This window comes from Monopterus albus, unplaced genomic scaffold (assembly GCF_001952655.1).
Source record: "Monopterus albus unplaced genomic scaffold, M_albus_1.0 scaffold264.1, whole genome shotgun sequence".
Taxonomy (NCBI): domain Eukaryota; kingdom Metazoa; phylum Chordata; class Actinopteri; order Synbranchiformes; family Synbranchidae; genus Monopterus; species Monopterus albus.
The window spans coordinates 1,518,164-1,529,842 of record NW_018128144.1 but is presented as its reverse complement, the minus strand read 5'-3'; positions in this window follow the sequence as shown (position 1 = coordinate 1,529,842).

Genomic DNA, 11,679 nt, shown 5'->3' with positions numbered 1-11,679 from the left:
TGGAAGTCCAAATGCAGCGGGGTCTGCCGGCTCACCAGCTCATCACAGAGTCAGCCGCACGCAGGGGATCAAGGCAGCAGATGATTGAGAGGGTCCTAGAGCAAGAAGCAGCACTCTCCAAAGTCCTGTCTGCTGACAAAAAGTGTAGGCATCTTGTCCCAACATGGCAAGACATTGAGGTTCTAGAGGCAGTCCAAAAGGCCCTGAAACCTCTTCAGGACTTTACCCACGCTCTCTCAGGTGAAAAGTATGTCACCCTTTCATATGTCAAACCTGTGCTAAACCTCTTCAAAACAAATCTTCTGGCAGATGAAGATGGTGATAGTGAGCTCTGCAAATCCATCAAGAGCCACATTGTGAAAGTATGCTGACCCAGCCATTTGTGACCTGTTGGATACGGCCTCTCTTTTGGATCCACGGTTCAGGATGAAATATGTGTCGGAAGAAAACACTGAAGTCCTGAAATCATAAAGTTGTTTTGGAGGTCAAGTCTCTGCTGGCTGCTAATAGCAGCGGTCTGCCCACCACTTCAACTTGTACTCTGGAAAAAGATGTGGAAGTGGAAGTGAAAGTGCCACTGCCACCACCAGCACCTAAGAAGAAGAGGTCACTGGCAAGCTTCTTCTCTGAGAGTACACTCACCAGCAGCAGCACCACACTTGAACCACGTCAGGCAGTTGAACTTGAACTCCAAAGTTACCTGCAGTCTGCCAGTGTGGATAGTGACACAGATCCCCCCAAATGGTGGAAAGAACATGAAGTGGTCATTCCATCCCTGAGTCATGTGGCAAAGAAATATCTTTGCATCCCAGCCACCAGTTCCCCTTCAGAAAGAGTCTTTAGTTGCAGTGGAAATATTGTAACTTGTCACAGGGCATCCCTGAAGCCTGATGCTATTGACAGGCTTGTTTTTCTTGCAAAAAACCTGTAAGAGAGTTTACAAGCAATCTACCTGTGTCTACAGGAAATATAACTTTTCATGTTGTTACAAAAGTTTTGGTAAGATTATTATTATTAGCAACAGTCCTGTCATAAGAGCATATTTTATTATTTATGTTGTTAAAAGGGTTAAGACATCCCCTTTCAGTTTATTTTATTGACATTAATAGCTGAATATTTATTTTCCTAATTATTCAAAATTGTTCATTTGCACAGCTGTGGACTTTATTTTGCCTTTTATTTATCTAACAGTGACATTTACACCAGTGAGTGTTTAAAAACAAGAAAAACCTAGCGTCTTAGCTCTAAAATGTTCAGTTCTAAAACTGTTAATAAACATTCTTATAATATCACATATGCCTTTTGACTTTGAATTTAACTGAACATTGTGTACAAGGAAATTCCGGGATATAAGAGGTATATCGTGACACGTAAAAATTATACCGGGATATGAATTTTGGGCCATATCGCCCAGCCCTAGTCTCCTGCAGCTCATTCTGTAAGGTCATTCCTGATGCCAGGTTATCAAGGACCCATGCCACTGTTAGGGCCGGTGTTTCTTGTACTTTTTGGTTCTTCCCGGGACCCGTTTTTACAGGTTTTCCAACAATTGAAATTGCTTTATTACGTTTTTTTATTTTATTTTATTACTACAGCATCCATTTTCTATCAACTGGCGGCTGTGGCAACTGTTAGGGCGGGTGTTTTTTGTACTTTTCGGGTCTTCCCGGGACCCATCTTTACAGGTTTTCCGACAACGATAAATGTCAAATGTTATCAGTGAGCACATTCAGGCTCCTTGCTTGTTAGTTATTTAGTTTGCTTTTTTTAAATTTCTCATGGTCTTAATGTAAAATGGTATAAAATGTCAACTTTGTACAGTTTGGTACAACAGCTGATGATGCATTCAGTGCTGACATAGTGCGGTGCTACTGTGGTTTCAGACCTTTACAGAGAAACTAAAGTTTGTGTACACCAGAGAATACCTATTTCATCTTGTGTTTTAGTGTTTTGTTTGCATATAAGGAGAGCTGTAGCAGAGGTCCCTCTGTCTATGCCTGTGTCTCCCTATCTCTCCCTTCCACATATGCACACAGTCTACCCTGGGTTGAAATGCTAACAGTGCTCCATGAGCCATTGACCTCTCATTCAGAAAGCAACCGCTTGCTGCGAACTACTGAATAATACATTGAAGTACAAAGCAGAGCATCTCTGTTCGGGAGAGTGACTATTATGAATCGCACATGCGTGGCATTTTGTTGCATCTTTAGAAGTCAAACTTCCCAGTCTGTCTGTTTGCATTGTTCAAGTTCTCCACAAAACAACCCTTGACTGGAAATGCAAACACCTGCAGATTTCAGAGTTTGCTTGTCTCCCCATTCTCCCCCTTTGATTTTTTTTTTTTTTTTTTTTTTGTGAAGCATGTAACTGGAGGAGATGCAGATTTCATCATGCACATTTAATGCATTGCAAAAGCATGTTTTGTATTTACCTTTAGCCCTTTTTTAGCCATTTCCAACTTATATGACCCACATAAGACATCTGTCCCTTCCCTCTCATATGACCCATAGGAGTATGTCTTAAAATAGTGCCACTACGCTGCCAGATGGAAATGCAAAAACTCTGCCAATATTAACAATATACATACAACGGCAATCTTAATAGACTTTCATCATCATGAACACAACGTCACGCAGAATGCAACTCCATTCTCATAGAAACTACTACAAACATGCCGCTGTGACTATGAAACTGTCATGGTTTCATTACATTTTGTTTAGGTTTAAGGACAAGTGCTTATTTAGCCTTAGTAACCACTGACCTTCAGGTTAGGGGATGACCCCTCTACCTCCTGAACCACAGCTGCCCATAAGATATGTACCATAAGATTATGGTGTGTTCATCCTCTGCAACAAGTATGCAGCCCGCTTAACTTTCTCCTTTGCTCATAATTACTACGGTCAACAAACCATAATACATAGCTTTTGGTCACAATATCATGCTGTCACAAATGACCTCTTCAGTCATTTTTTTTTTACAGGAGGACAGTCTCCTCTGTTTCTATCTGACCTGGAAGAAACAAAGACTCAAATTAGAACCCAGGTCTGAACAAGCAATCATTTCAACCTCTTAGTGAAAAGTTTAAACCTGCTTCTAGTTTTGTAACTACTGTAGGTAGTTTCATGAAGGAAAACATTAAATTGTTATGGGAAGATATTTCCTGCATCCATTCTATTTCAAACTGTTGTTTCTGTGATACAAAAGTAAAACCTGATTCGCAGAGGTGTAAGATTGGCAAGTTAAGTTTTCACCATGTGCTTGTGTATAGGGAGGCTGCTGAACTGAATGCACTTGCAATTCGGTAGCCGGCTATTGAGAATTGCCAGTCTGACACCATATCAATGCACAAGAAATATTCATACTTATAAAACAGCGGAACACATCCCACAAGAAATGATACATAAAAACACCCTGCACATGTGCCCATCAGTCACATATTATGATGAGCAGACATTTACAAAAACAATACTGATGACAGGACTTTAGAATTAAAGTGTAACCCATGTAATTTTGGTGGTCTACATACGTCTTTTCTTTTAAAAATTTTCTTTATTTCCAGTAAATGTACATTATTCACTAAGTATTGTTTCCCATGGATCGTGAAGGCACAATAGCGTAGGATAGCGGCATCCTTTGATTTCCGGGGAAGAAAAAAGAGATCTTTTTCTTTCCACTTTCTGGGGCTGAATGTGAGAAACAGCTCTAAGGGAATACTGTTTGAGCTTCGAAAATATTGTTCCTGAGCACAAAAGTGTTATGGTTAAGTCCAGTGATGGGGAAAAAAAAAATGAGGAGAGTGAATTTTTTTGTTGAAGAATATCCTGGTGAGTCAGTACGTTTAGATCCATGAATCATTTACGCTATTTTTTTCAATGTTGTGCAAGTTGTGTAGATGGGAATACATTGTTAATCATAAAACCAGTAAGGATATGCAAATTTTTGGAAAAAAATGTGAATGCTATGAGTGTTAATGAGTGGTTAGCTGTGTTAGCCTGTGAAATGTAAGCTAGTGCACCCATGTATTTTTGGAAGCAGTATACATCCATGCATATCCTCAGGTGTTGCTGTGAACCTGTTATAAGTTCAATATGATCCCAGGGGGTTTTTCCCTTTCCTTGGATTTTTTTTTTTTTTTTTTTTTACATATTTGTATTGTTTATTGGCCAATAATTAGATATGAAAGACAGAAGAAAATATGTTGATAAGAAATATTTAATTAACTGTATGGATGCTGATTCAGCATCCATACTATGTTATCCAATTATTTATTATTGTTATTATTCTTCTGTACATTTTTTGCCGCTTAACTACTTCAGCATATTTTCAACTAGAAACACCATTCAGGCATCAAAATGTTCCACTTTTTCAGGACATGCGGGCATCTATTCAGAAGTTTCCTAAACTCCATACTTTTTAAACTATTTAGCTTTATTTTGAAAATTTTGCCCTATTCAAATGAATGGGGAAATTCTACTTCAGCAAACTTTCAGCTCTTTCAGCTATCAAAATGTTCAGCTCTTCAAGGACATTCATACTACTATTCAGAAGTTTTCTGAACTTCATACATTTTAAATATGTAGCTTTATTTTGAAAATCTTACCCCATTCAAATGAATGGCAAAATTCTACTTCAGCATAATTTCAGCTATCAAAATGTTCAGCTCTTCAAGAACATTCATGCTTCTATTCAGATGTTTTCTAAACTTCATACACTTTAAATATTTTGCTTTATTTTGAAAATGTTGCCCCATTCAAATGAATGGAAAAATTCAACTTCAGCATACTTTCAGCTATTTCAGCTATCAACATGTTCAGCTCTTCAAGAACATTCATGCTTCTCTTCAGAAGTAGTTTTATTCTGAAAATCTTGCCCCATTCAAATAAATGGGGAAATTCCAACTTCAGCATACTTTCAGCTAGACAAAGCATTCAGGTGTCAAAATGTTCAGCATTTTCAGGGCGATTTTTCAGCACTCAGCATCCATTCGCATTTTTTTTCTAGTTTGTTTTATTTTCCACATTGAAGGATTGCCCTGCACAATTGCGTGGAGGATGGTTTTTTCACAAAATCTTGCCCCATTCTAATGAATGGGGAAAATTTTTACTTCAGCATACTTTCAGCTATTAAAATGTTCCGCTCTTTAAGGACATTCATGCTTCTATTCAGAACTTTTCTAAACTTCATACTTTTGAAATATTTAGCTTTATTTTGAAAATCTTGCTCTATTCAAATGAATGGGAAAATTCTACTTCAGCAAACTTTCAGCTATTTCAGCTATCAAAATGTTCAGCTCATCAAGGGCATCGAAAATCAGTTGATGCATTAAACATAGAAGAGTAACTGAACTGTATTCTAAAGACTAACCGAGGAACTAGTGCATATTAGGGCACTAAACTAGGGTGGCATTTGTTAGGGTTCTTTTCTTTTTTTCCAAAATACACTTTGTTCTTGCATATGTACGTGTATGTGTGTGTGTGTGTGTGTGTGCCTTACTGGGGTTGGAGGTTCCTTTAACTCTGTACAGAGGGCCATTGCCAATCTCCTTACGAACCTAGAATAACTGCCCTAATTGTGTAGATCTAGACATCTTTTTGTTGTTCCTTATTCATCAGACTAATAGGTATTTAGACAAACGTGACTGCTCAACTAAAAAAGGGGTACAAAAGCATTACCTTCTTATACAGTGTTAGAAACACACAATTTGTTGCTCCTGGGATAATGCAGGTTTCTTTTGGAGAAGCTAAGCTCAGGACTTAAGGCCACTATTTACATTACATTATCACAACACCAAAAAGATTCACAGGTAAATGTAGGAAAGAACATCAAGTTGCCACAGATTTGCTGTTACAGTGTCCCCAATTTTAAACAACCTTTTGATGTTTGTGAACAGTGTGGCGTTTAATCTCTCAATCAATCATTTTTGCACAACTGACCTAGTTGAATTTAGCATAAATCAATTAATTCAAGTAAAAGAACAAAAACACAGTGAAAACCAAACTGGCTTAATTCATGTTGCTTTGTCAAGATTCCAAATCATCCTTTCTTTGGTCATGTGTTCTTTGGACTGGTATGTGATTTCCACTGATAGGGAAGGAGTTCTAAATCCAGCTCTTTAAGGACATTCATGCTTCTATTCAGAACTTTTCTAAACTTCATACTTTTGAAATATTTAGCTTTATTTTGAAAATCTTGCTCTATTCAAATGAATGGGAAAATTCTACTTCAGCAAACTTTCAGCTATTTCAGCTATCAAAATGTTCAGCTCATCAAGGGCATCGAAAATCAGTTGATGCATTAAACATAGAAGAGTAACTGAACTGTATTCTAAAGACTAACCGAGGAACTAGTGCATATTAGGGCACTAAACTAGGGTGGCATTTGTTAGGGTTCTTTTCTTTTTTTCCAAAATACACTTTGTTCTTGCATATGTACGTGTATGTGTGTGTGTGTGTGTGTGTGCCTTACTGGGGTTGGAGGTTCCTTTAACTCTGTACAGATGGCCATTGCCAATCTCCTTACGAACCTAGAATAACTGCCCTAATTGTGTAGATCTAGACATCTTTTTGTTGTTCCTTATTCATCAGACTAATAGGTATTTAGACAAACGTGACTGCTCAACTAAAAAAGGGGTACAAAAGCATTACCTTCTTATACAGTGTTAGAAACACACAATTTGTTGCTCCTGGGATAATGCAGGTTTCTTTTGGAGAAGCTAAGCTCAGGACTTAAGGCCACTATTTACATTACATTATCACAACACCAAAAAGATTCACAGGTAAATGTAGGAAAGAACATCAAGTTGCCACAGATTTGCTGTTACAGTGTCCCCAATTTTAAACAACCTTTTGATGTTTGTGAACAGTGTGGCGTTTAATCTCTCAATCAATCATTTTTGCACAACTGACCTAGTTGAATTTAGCATAAATCAATTAATTCAAGTAAAAGAACAAAAACACAGTGAAAACCAAACTGGCTTAATTCATGTTGCTTTGTCAAGATTCCAAATCATCCTTTCTTTGGTCATGTGTTCTTTGGACTGGTATGTGATTTCCACTGACAGGGAAGGAGTTCTAAATCCAGAAATTCTCCTCCTTGCCAGTGGAGTGCATGTGTTTTTATGGAAACAATAAATCATTAATATCTTGAAGTGCAAGCCCATGTAATGCTTTGTAAATAAGAGGCAGGACTGTATAATTAATACATACATGTATGAAGAGCACTAACTGTATTCAAGCAAGCTTTGGAAAAACACAGTGGAAACGAGATGTTAGTGCTACTGAAGCATGATTACATTCAATCCACTTTGAAAGCAAGACGTAAGCAGCATGTTCTGTGTTTAGTCATCAGAACAGCTGTGTGTCTCTTGGCAGGACAGCACCAGGACAAAGAGTCTATTCCAGGCTGACCAAAAACAAAAGTATGTTTGACAAAAATAGGTTTCATATAAAATTATCAGGAAGAAATCGTATTTTTTTCCCGACTCATTACAGAGGGAAACTTAACAGACACCAGATCCCAGGAGAATCAGAAAACAACAGGATTTGTGTGGTTTAAATAGCTGTCTGTGGAGATTACACTTCACTAAACTGAGTAGAGGGGAAAAAACAGATACAAACCGTAAAAAAGTGAGGTTTCTAAGGGAGATGCTCGTCTCAGGGATTCAGCGTGGATTGACACATTTGATAAAATGGAATTCTCTCTGCAGTGTGAGACACCCATAGAAAACGCTTCCAGTGTGTTTTACCAGTTATTCGACATTGAAAACTTTATTTTCCATGGTGAGACACCTGGTCAGCACTAACAGCTTTGGAAAGCAACTTTTGTTCTGTAAAACTTTAAAACACACAAAGAAGATAAGTTATCAACATATGTGTTGGTAGTGGACCAGCAGAACGCTAATGTAGGGATCAAGGTCAAGGTGTTTATTTATCATATGCACAGTTAGGAAACATGTTTCCCCATACAATGAAATTCTTACTTTGCGATCCACATGAATGCCACATAATACAAGTGAAATATAAATTACATGAGCAATAGCACAAATCTAAAAGGCAGTAAAATCACAAATCTAAGGCACTTTAAAGCAGCAAGTGAAGGAAACAAATAAAAATACAAGAACACAATATAATGCAGAGAGAATATATGCTACATGGGAGCCGTGGAGTGCAAATACTCAGCAGTGAGTGTACAATTATGCATGTGTAAAATGAGTATGTAAACAGTACAGATGGAATTATGAGGTAGATCCTGAGTCAGCTGTTTAGGAGTCTGATGGCAGTCGGAAAGAAAGAGTTTTTCAGTCTAGAAGTCCAGTATGTGCTGGGGGTGGGTGGGGTCCTTGAAGATGGAGGCAGATTTCCTATGCACCCTGCGGTGGTAAATGCTCTGCAGAGAGGGCAGTGGAGTCCTGGTGATTTTCTCCGCCATCTTTACCACTCTGCAGGCACCTGCGGTCCATTGTCGTTGTGCTGCAAAACCAGACAGTGATGCAGTTGGTCAAGATGCTCTCGATGATGTAGCTGTAGAAGTTGCTGAGGATCCTAGCTGACATGCCAAACCTCCTCAGGAAGTACAGCCACCGTTGGGCCTTCTTGACCAGCTGTGTGGTGTTAAGTGTCCAAGTGAGGTCCTCACTGATGTGGGTGGCCAAGTATTTGAAGCTGCTCATTCTCTCCACTTCAAGCCCCTGGATGAACAGTGGCTGATGAGACCTTCCTCATGCCCACTATCATCTCCTTCATCTTGTCCGTGTTGACACTGAGATTATTGTCCTTGCACCATGACACCAGACTGGCCACCTTCCTCCTGTAGGCTGCTTCGTCCCCACCAGTGATGCGACCTATCGCTGCGGTGTCGTCCGCAAACTTAAGGATGAACTTTAGGGACTGAGAACACATCCCTGTGGGGTGCCGATGCTCGTGATAATGCGGGCTGAAGTCCTATTGCCAATCCTGACAGTCTGGGGCCTGCCAGTCAGAAAGTCAAGGAGCCAATCACAGAGGGTGGGGTGCAGACCCAGTGTGGACAGTTTGTGGGGGATAACTGTGTTGAAGGAGGGGCTGTAGTCAATGAAGAATATCCTGATGTAACAGTCTTCATTTTCCAGGTGAGAAAGGGAATAGTGGAGGTCAGCCCCAATAGTGTCTGAGGTCACCCTATTGGGCCGGCAGGCATACTGCAGGGGATCCGGGGTGTCCGGTATACTGTTTTATGCCCACTCCTCTATGTCTCAGGAGACAAGAACATGTGATCCTGGCTTTATTGAATAATTATGGCAGTTTTGCTGGCATCAATTTAGTCTTTTTTGTCCAAAGATGATCAAAGAATCTACACTATTTCTTCATTTAATTGAATGTTACATGTGGTGGGAAAAAAACACATTCCTGATAAATTTGATGTTTTCTTCAGGGGGAATACAACATTAATAAGATTCAATTTGCTGATATCTGCTTAGCAGCAAACCCCTGGGCTACTGTGAGATGAGTTTATCCTTGTTCTGATGTGAGCTTGAGATGTCTCAATGTCAGTGTGTGTCTCAGTGACATTCAAGCACAATGCACCCCGAGAGTGTGGGAACCCACTTGCTTAATCCAGAAAAGACACTGAATGTCACTTTCGGCTTTCTCCCTTTAGGGGTCACCACAGCGAATCCAATAAAGACATTATTCTTGTTTATTAAGTCTTTATTAACAAAAGTGCTACCAATGCAAACCTCGAGGCAGCTCGCTGACCCCATTATGCCACACACCTAAAATAATATTCCCATTATAGTTTAACCCTCATAATATGACTTCTTGATCTTGACCCAACGTTTGGAATCACACTGATATCATTATTAATTTGAAAGTTATTCAAGAAAAATGATAATTCACTAATTGCAATTTTCTTCAGGATCTAGCTCAGTTTTGAAGATATACATTGTTCTGTGGGCCAAACACTACCTCTCCAAAACATTTTGTAAAAATTCATTCATAACTTTGAGTTATGCTGTGAACAAACCAACAAATGCCAGAAAAAGCATGACTTCCTTGATAGAGGTATTTATTTATCTACTGTAGCACCTGTATGGTAAGGAATATGGTCAGACAACTCACAAGCCTACTGTACTGTTTGTGCATCCCATTGACAGTATAAATTGTATGATGGACAAGCAGACAGCTCCCAGAAATTAATCATTCGCCCCCTGGAGGCTGGTTGCAGTATAGGTCATAAATCCTGCCCCCTCCATGTTAGCAGATGGGAGATCTCTGTCTGTTTTGGTAGATATCATGCAGAGCTGTGTACAAATGGCCATGTTTCTAGAACATTTGGTTTGGATTAGTGATCTGATTATATAAAAAAGTGTGTATTTCAGCAGATTTGACAATTAGATTGGTGGTCCAATGCTGTTGCTCCATTTCTGTTCACTACTGCACAGAATCTGGTGGGGGAAAAAGCAAGTTGGCAGCTGCTGTATTCATGATATTTTGGTGTCACTTTTGCATAGTGGAGAGAAGTGGTGATGCCATGTCCATAATTTCTAGTCAGTGGTGCATCCGCAAACAGTTAGTAGGGTTTGTGACACCCAGTGGCAGAAAGAAGAACAGCAGGTTGGATTTTATGACCCGGGTGCAGGGTTAATGAAGAAACCTGTCAAAAATTCCTGGATTCGGATCACTTCCAAAATCTAATGGATTTGTTCCATGGGCTATACCTTACCTCTCCAAAAATAAAAAAATCAAAGTCCATTTATAACTTTTTGATTTATGCTGTGAACAAATAAACCAACATATCTTGGCGGAACAAGACTCTCTAACACACTTAGATTTGTTAGGTGATCCCAATCTTAATGTTGCTAGTATCTGTGCAGATTCTCAGTCATCCAGGTCATAGTAAACTTTTAGTAAACTTAAAATCAACTGGACTTAGATTTCTAGGTCGAAGACATTTCACCTCTCATCCAAGAGGCTTCATCAGTTCTGACTGACTGGTATTAAGCTGGAGATATTTATCCCCTTTGGTGGTGTTTCAGTCCTTTGAAGGCCAACAATGTCCCTTAACGACTGAGTTGTTGCAGCCCAGTATTGGTGAGAGTCGTTACCTGTCTTTGAATCCTCCCCCGTCGACCGACGCCTATTTCTAAGTTTTTTCAGGTTGCTTCTTATCTATGGAGATAAAATCCTATCAAAAATGTTACAAATGCATGTTTAACGTTTTGTCTGTAACAAGCGATTTGTGTGTGTGTGTGTGTCATGAGGTTCACAAATGCGTGCTGCGCAATCTGCACGTATAAAGCGATTTGTGTGTGTGTGTCATGCCGTTCACAAATGCATGCTGTACAAACTGCACGTAAAACACATTTTACAAATGCTTAAAATCAATTTTTCGTGTGCAATTCTTTAGAAAGTACGTACACGTTGTTACCTACGCATGCGTGGATCGTCTAACACACACGAATCACCTTCCGCGCACACACGGATTTTTGAGAGTGTTTTTCCGCACGCTCAAAAATCCACAACCCACGAATGCACGGTGCGTTTAAGGACACGTGGAAAACTCGGACATCTGAGTTTCCCAAACAAAAGTATTTACACAACGCTATTCCAAATGGACATTACATAAAATAAACAAAAATATCTAATACATAACACGTTTTAACAGAGAACATCCCAGCTGCCTGCAGTTTGTGGTGTAATTTTT